Here is an 8,630-nt window from a genome sequence, read left to right on the forward strand (position 1 = left end):
TTATTACACAGAAACTAACAAGGTAACAAGTCACAGCATTAAACATAATTTGTACAGTAACGCCTTGAAACAAAGGGACATGTTTGGAACATATGAGAGGATGAATTTCAGCATTACAATATAGTAACTAACTACAATTATTGACTTCTACATTTTCCAGATGATTTTGAAGGTATTACGCTGATATTAACCTATACTATTGTGAAAACATTGACCTATATTACGTCATTATTATCAGGTTAATACCCCATTAATGTCACCATATTACCATTTTGTAATCAAAATATTGCACTGATATAACCATTTTATTGTTAGCAGGTTACCATAATTGTTACAAAAATATTTCCATTACTAAATAGTTTTGCCTCATTTGCCATCTTTAAATGGTTCCCCTTTATTACCCTTTGTTTCTGGCCCCTTATTACCCTGTTATATAAATATCAGTCTAATATTATCCAGATATACCCATTGTTAATAAAGTTATTAACTGGTTATTACTTTGGTAATTACATGATGTATCACCTAATTGCCTCACACTATTAGCCCCCCCCCCCCCCATTACCATGTTGACACTAATGGTTTTCCAGCTTCTTCTCCCCCCCCCTCCAGTCTCCAGACATTTCCTAATTGAAGAAAGTGTTTTTCTTTCTGAGCAGCCATACTCCCCTGCTTCACAGTCCTACATTTAGACTCTTTCACACCTCGGCTCATTTAAATGGAATAACTCAAACACAGAGTCCACAAAGTCAGTTTTTCCAGTTTACTGTCGGTGGAGCAGCTCCAGGTTTAATCTCTTGGTGTTACAGCCTTCACTTCTCTAGTTTCTGGCTTTGGATGAATGTTGTTCTTGTTAATAGTATTGACTCACCTGTCTGTCTGCAATCATAGAAAGTTCATTCAGCTTTGAGGTGGATTTTTTGCCTCAAACCGAGAAGTTCAAAGCTGTGACACAGCTGCTTACTGCAGTAATACAGAGATGCTTTGGTGAGCAGAGCCCTGCTGCAGCACACTTTCAAACCAAACATCAAAGCCATAAAGCTGTTTGTGTCTGTGTGTGTGTGTGTGTGTGGGGGGGGGGGGGGGGGGGGGGTGTATAATCTCAAACAAGCCCCTAAATGCTGCACAAACTCAACAAATTGGCAACTTTGAATTTGTCTTATACATTTCATTCTGAAGATCCCCTACAGGTTTCCAAGCAAGTGCCTCCAGAAGCTCCAATACATCCAGAACAGTGCTGCTAGGATCCTGGTGAGAGTGCGAAAATATGAAGTCATCACTCCCGTCCTACACTGACTCCCTGTTTCCTCCAGGATCGAATACAAAACATCTTTGCTAACACATCTGTGGATGGGAATACCCCTCTCTACCTCAAGGAACTTCTCACTCCACAAACCTGCGATCCAAATACCAACCTTCTCCATCCCCCCAGGACCAAGCTCCGCACCATGGGGGATCGGGCTTTCTGCTCAGCTGCACCCCGTCTGTGGAATACTCTACCTGACCACTTGAGGGCATCACAGACTTGATGCAGTATAAAGGGGCATAAAAGCCTTTTTTTAGCAGCCCTTTTTGTGCCTTTTTTTTCATTTTAGGCTTTTTTCTGCAAAAAATGGGGGGGGGGGGCGATTCTAATCTGTGTGTAGTTAGCCTATGTAGGACTCCAGAAATAAATCTTGTTAAGTGTTGAGGGGAATGTTAGTAAATTATTACAATGTTATTATGGAAAAACATTGTAGGCTACAGATTGAATACTTAAATTTACTTATTTACTTATTTACTTTACTTTTAACGAAAGTATTTTAGTTGCATCTGTAGAAATCACGCTCTTATTCTGAAGAGAAAATAAAAGACCTGGGGTGTGTTCAATCTGCAAAACGGTGTGCACAGTGTGCTATGTTTTCCAGGTTCAGTGTTTTAAATGAAAATCTTCACATCTAAACTCCTAGTTTGTCTAGCGCTCTTGTACACATTTGTATCACAATTAGAACACTCAATGTGATTTCTCCATCAATGTCCACCAACGGTCCACCATCAATATGCTACAGTAGGCTAAGGAAATAAATGCCTGAGGGCGATGTTTTATGTAAATGACCAGCTTAACCTCTATCACAGATGGGCAAAATGCAGCCCCAGGGCCGGCCCCGGCCCCTGGACCATTCAATCCGGCCCCCCAACATCCTCAAAAGAAAACAAAACACCCCCCAAAACTCAATAAAAGGCAGAATTATGTTAATAAATCTCATCTGCTACATCCATTGGATTTGTATCACTATATAATATCAGGGGATTAACAGGAGAAATGATCAATCACAGAGGGAGAGAGGGTTAAAAATAGGGAGACTCTCATGAAAATCAGGAGTGTTGGCAGATATGATGTCCAATGTGTGGCCCTTCGCCAGAGATGGGCGAAAATACATCATAAAGTATTTTGATACAAATTACAAATACTTGCTCAAAAAATGTATCACAATACAAATACAAAATACTCGTCTGAAAAATGTATTTGAGATACAAATACGTATTTTGTATTTTGAAAATACATAAAAATACATTTTATAAAAACTGATAAAGAGCTGCAACAATTAGTCAATCCATCAATTCATTGCCAAATATTACATTAATTGCCTATTTTGATCATCTGTTCATCATTTTGAGCCATTTCTGTAAGGAAAATGTCCTAATTCTCTGATTCCAGCTTATCAAATGTGAAATTTTCTGGTTTTCTTAGATGGTAAATCATCTCAGTCCTCTGTGACAGTATTCTCCTTTGTGTACTAGGGTTGGCACCATGGACGATGGCATCGACCATCGTCGATGGGCCGACCCCCATCGACCTCTGACACTCTGTTCGAATAAAAAATGTGGCAGATTTAATAATAAAAAAGGCTAACTCCACTCAACCGCGACACACGGGGGACGCATACAGGCGGCATTAAACAAGCGGCAAAGCGTACCTTATCCCCAGTTCAGAGAAGTGGTAAAGCGGAGAGGAAGATAAGATAAGCAGAAGTCGGTTGTGTTGTGAAAATGTTAAGAAAGAAGAAAGTTCACGTTCTTTCCTGTTTTCAACCCAATGTGAGTAATGTTACAAGTCTTCAACTGTGAATTCAACTCGCCTGTTTCCAGGAACTCTCTCCATTACATAGGCTGCCTGCTGCTGTGTTTCTATCTCTCCTTAACATAACAATGTTAGGATCAAAACTGAGCCCACACAAATCTAACCTTAGCCACCAGTAATTCTGCCCCTTTTCTGCCAGCTAGTTAAATTAAACACACACACGTTGTTGGTCACGATCTCTAACGTTAACGTTTGATTGTTTTGCGCCTTTCAATATTGCTGGTAGAGATAGTCTACTGTTTGAATTGTCTGGCTCTGTGCTGTAGTAGTAGCCTATCCAAGCCCGCTGGTCTCTCATGACATGTAGAGCTCAGCTGTCCTGTTGTAAACGTGAACGTACATTGCAGTGGCACAGCCAAACGGCACCACATGGACTTCATAAATCATTAATTAACCCCACCCCCCGTCAACGACGATGCCAACGTCCATCGCAATGTTTCACTGTGGAACCATCGCGATGGTTATTTAGGTGACATCGCACAACCCTATTGTGTACCCTCTAACACATTACAGTTCTTTCATTTCAGTTTTAGCTGTTTTCCAGCACAGCTAATTTCTCCCTCACTTCAGATGTTAATCACCTTCTGTGAGGGCTTTTGACTTACAGGCAGCATTTCTACATGTTAACCTCAAGCTTTGGAACTTTGACCATGTTAGCCCTAGATATCTGACATCATAACAGTATCCCTGGAGATGATGCGCCATGGCTGCAGTTATGGAAATGGCCGGCTCCACGGGCTCCCAAAATCATGACTGACAGACAGACAGACACCGCCCACCCACCTTGGTGCCATGGTGCAAATGTGTGCCATCGGCTCATACTACATCAGAGTTGCTCGAGTGACATCACTGATGACATCACAACTGCCTGAGTAACATCACAGTTGGCAATCAGTGGCTCGAGTGACATCACTGATGACATCACAATTGATCGAGTGACATCACTGATGACATCACAATCATGACCCACACTGCCGCCACACACACTGCCACCCACTTTGCCAATTTTAATTAAGAAGATAATTAGTTGTTTCTTGATACATACAATATGATACACTGGTTTGAATATGCAGTAAACCGTTTCATTTGCAGATAGGCCAGTGCATGCAATATCTAATCATCAATTTATATTAGTAATTTATCTCTGGGGGAATTTCCACCAACACAAGGCTGACCCACCCTACTCTGCCTCTGATTTGTCGTTGAGTTTGTTCTGAGGGTAAGCCAATCAGAGGTAAGAGTAGAAGTGACATGTCAAAAAAGTGGAAAAACGAGCACACTCAGAGAGTCAAACATGAAGGTCCGGTGCAAGGCACAAGCACAATAGCAAAACGTAGAACAAGCCAGCACACGAGATGTCCTTTCTTTTATCGTTTTTTATTTACCTCAGTCCGGGGGGGTACAGCACAAACAAGTTTCGGCACTAGGCCTTCATCAGTGTAGACTACACTGAATGTGTCAATTTGAGAATAAAATAACATGACATCTTGATACAAATTACATCTTATTTTTCTCGGTCCAGCCAAATAGAAATTACAAAATACACAAACGTATTTGAAATACGTATTTGAAATACATGTATTTAAAATACTGCCCATCTCTGCCCTTCGCTTACTTTATGTAAGTCAGTATGGCCCTCTGGAAAAAAATGTTGCCCACCCCTGCTCTAGATGTTGCTTGTATCACAATGCACCTGATGGTTGTTCTTGGGTTGTATCCAATCCATATGCTAGTATGTGTTAAAGGTGTTTTAAAATGTGTGTGGTGCACATGTTTTGAATTAAGTGTTTTAACCAATCATGCCCTTTATTTTATTCACCTGAGCAATGATACAAACGGAGCAGCTGCACACACACCTCCCCCCACATTCAAGACTCAAAAGTGATTGCCATAAATGCCCAAACCAAACCTCTTGAATTGTGACATCAGAGGAGGCTTCTGGTTGGGAACCACTTGTTTAAGTTAGATTTAATAGTTTGGTTGGTGTTCAAGTATGAGTGATTTCATTAATTAGTCCCCAATGAAACCGTATAGACCAGTGGTTTTCAAAGTGGGAGGCGGGCCTACCCAGGGGGGCTCTAAACTGTTTCAGGGGATGCTCAGTGATTGGAAGTGAAAACATATCAGTTATCCTTGAAAGTGCTTGAATTTAGGGTAGCATTTGTCTCCATGCCACGGTATTTTTTTTTGTTGCTGTGCTGAGAAGGCAAGATACCACATAGTCTGCCATCACTAACACAGCACAGTTGAGAAGTGTTCACATATTCAAGCCTCTCTTTTGAATTGTCTGTGAGCTTCTGCTAGTTCTCATGAAAATTCATATTGTTCTTATCCATGTCTCAAACTATGCCATGTGTTGGGTGGGTCCTTGAATTTGGGGAAAAGGTAATTGAAAGGTCTGTGAATTTGATGTTGAGGAAGGTGTGGGGAACCCTGGAGATCACATATACATGTAATAGCCTAAATGTGTGTGATTTGGTTAAACAGATAGCTCAGAGATATAGTATTGGGGACTTTTACTGTTTTTCACTTTCCAAGAGTCAGAAACACACACACCTGCAGAGTGCAGATAGACCTTTTTTTATAGTCTGAAGCTATCTTGTCTCAATTGTTGAGATCAAATAACATAATCATGATCCCATAGTGTAGTCTTGTGTATCCGGACATTCCAAATTTTGTAGTTCTGTAGTTTCCAAACTTTTCAAGACCCTTAAACTACATTGTTTTTATACACACATTTCTAGATTATGTAGAAACCTTGTCAAATGTACTACCGGTGTTCCTGCAGTTTGTTACAAAATTTTAATGGTTGATGTTGAGTCTGATAGTTGTCTTATCACTCCACAGACCACAGATGAAGATTTATTCTTTACAGCATCAAATGTCAGAACATATGCGAGGACGCTGGGCAGGGAGTCTAAACCCACATCTGTATGTACAGTGGGACAGTGCAAAATGATGTTCCGTACTTTTCCAAGCTTTTTTGTGCAACGTCCAGAATTTCAAGACCTGGAAATTACCAAATTGTTTTACCGAACATTTTAAGGCATGTAGGAACCTTGCGAACTCTCCTCAGAATGTAATAGGCTGGTTAGGTGTCATGTGGTCTGTTTAATTTGGAAAATGGGAATGAAAATGAATTGTGAGAATGAAAAGCGCATACAACTCTATTTCAAATTTTATTAAAAATATTAGCATAGGAGAGCAGACATTACATGTATCTCATGCCTTTTGCCTTAAAAAACAAATCTAAAGTCATAGTATCTGGGCATTACCACGCCCCAAACTTCAAAACATAACCATTAAAATATTCTTTGAAATTACTTAAAATAAAATAATTGCCATGGTGGTAGAATATACCATTACCAACTTTAACATAAAACACATTAGTGAAGTGTCATATAAGGTACTTTAAATTACCCATCTTGTTAACAAGTATGTCATATAAATAGTTGAGACTGCAGCGCTCTTCACAAGGGACGTTTGCATAGAAAGCAATTTGGATCCAGAAACGGGATATAAAAAACCCGATAAACAAGAATGTGCTTCCTCAAACAATTTAATCTCAGTCTCCTCTGTCCTGTAACCCCGCAGTGGCACTGGAGGGGACCAGAACTTAATCATAATAACACATTACTATTTTATTAATTCCACTTAACGAGTTTTGGAAGGAAATTTAGCTGAATTATATCATTTCAATTTTGTCGCTGCTGAATGAATCCAGAGTAATTACTCGCTCCACACACGCACATCACATAAGCAAGAAGTGAACAATACATATTAGCAAAAGTGCAATAATCAGATAATTAGATAATAATAAGACGTAAGTAACCCAGACCAAACATGTAGAGCCAACTAAAACAGACAGGAAATACCTGTTAGTAGCTGAGGAACCAGCCAATGTGGCCGTGAACTTAGGTCAGGTTCTGCCCCTGACAGCATGCTGCAGAACAGCCCCCAGGACTGACCAACCAGTGACAATGGCATCAGCTGCATAGTGGTTCTCTGTCATGGAAAACGGAAAACATCAGTGGTTTTAAATAACACAAACATGGCTCTGTGTGAACTGTAAACTGCTGTGTAACACTAGAGAGGTCCCACTGATCCTGTCCACATGCTGAAGATGTGCACACTCGTGGTACTGTGAGTGTGAGGCTCTTTGAATACAAGCATACATTAAACCACATATTAAATACTATTAACTTCAGCTGCGGCTGGAGCCACTGGAGCAAACTCCACGTTACTGCATTCAAGTTTTGCTCTTTTTCAGCCTTCAGTGCCGAGGTTTGGACACCAGCTGTGTGAGTGTGAGAGGCATTAACGGTTTGTTTATAATAATACGCTTGTTTTCTACTGAATATTATTGAAAAATGAACTGTGCGGTACTAATGCAGAATATATGAATGTACATCCCACTTCTATTGAAACATGTACATGTGCATCCTGGTTTCTGCTGTGTAGCCTAACGGGTGGAAAACGATGAGGCAGGCTCGCCCCAATTAAACAGTCAAGAACGATGTAATTCTTTATATTTTGTTCATTTTTCCCTAGTTAAACTAGAATACTGGTCCTAGTTCAACTAGAATACTGGTCCTGGTAGATGTCAAACCACCAGATGACCTCATCATGAACAACAGGTGAGACAGCTCTAAAAAATCATCTGCCCAGGTGATTTTCCTGCTTCTTCCTTTTAGAACTAGCTGATAAAACATGGGCTATGGATTTCTTCACAGAAGACACACATGACCTACACTATTAGTGCCAACCTTTTTCCTTTCCATCCATCTCTGCCCAAATCACATCCAGTCTCAAAACTCTCAATAAAACTGCTGTAAATGAAATATGGCTTGGCCACTGATACGAATGACCATGTAGGGATGTCTGGGGCTCACAGCAACGCTAGTATGTGATTGGCTGCTGATGGGCTCCGCTGCAGTCAAACATTTCCTTGTAGAAAATGTAGACTTCCTCCTTTCTCAATTTGCTTGCAGTGTGAATGCAGCCAAACCCCAGGCTGTGATGCATTGGTTTTTTTAGTGCCTCTCAGTTCACTTGTGATTACCTGTCAACTCCTTATTTCCTGAATACAGCCTGTTTTATCAAACAGATATCTCTGTCCTCTGTCCTCAGTCCTGTTGGAAGCCCTAAAATATCTGATAAACGCACACCTGGTGACCGCAATTCATTTAAATATTAACATAGTAACATTAGTAACTTGCCACTCATATCTCAACAACCATTTTGTCTAATAGCTACTGTTGAAGAAATGCTTAGCACAGGAACAACATGCAATTATTTAAATAATTAAAAAAGAAAGACTTATGACTTATGTATTATACTTTTTTAAATGCAACAGTGTGACTGTCACTGTGTCACTAGTGATTTTAGCTCCTTCAGTCATTTAAAGTCCACTTTAAAACATCAGTCTTTGTTCAGTAACCTAGCCGATGGCATTTGTTCAGTTCACTTCTTGTTTTAGGGGACTTCTTATTCTTATGATATGCTGAGGCTA

The sequence above is a fragment of the Poromitra crassiceps genome (genome assembly GCF_964638095.1).
Source record: "Poromitra crassiceps genome assembly, chromosome: 5".
Classification (NCBI taxonomy): Eukaryota; Metazoa; Chordata; class Actinopteri; order Beryciformes; family Melamphaidae; genus Poromitra; species Poromitra crassiceps.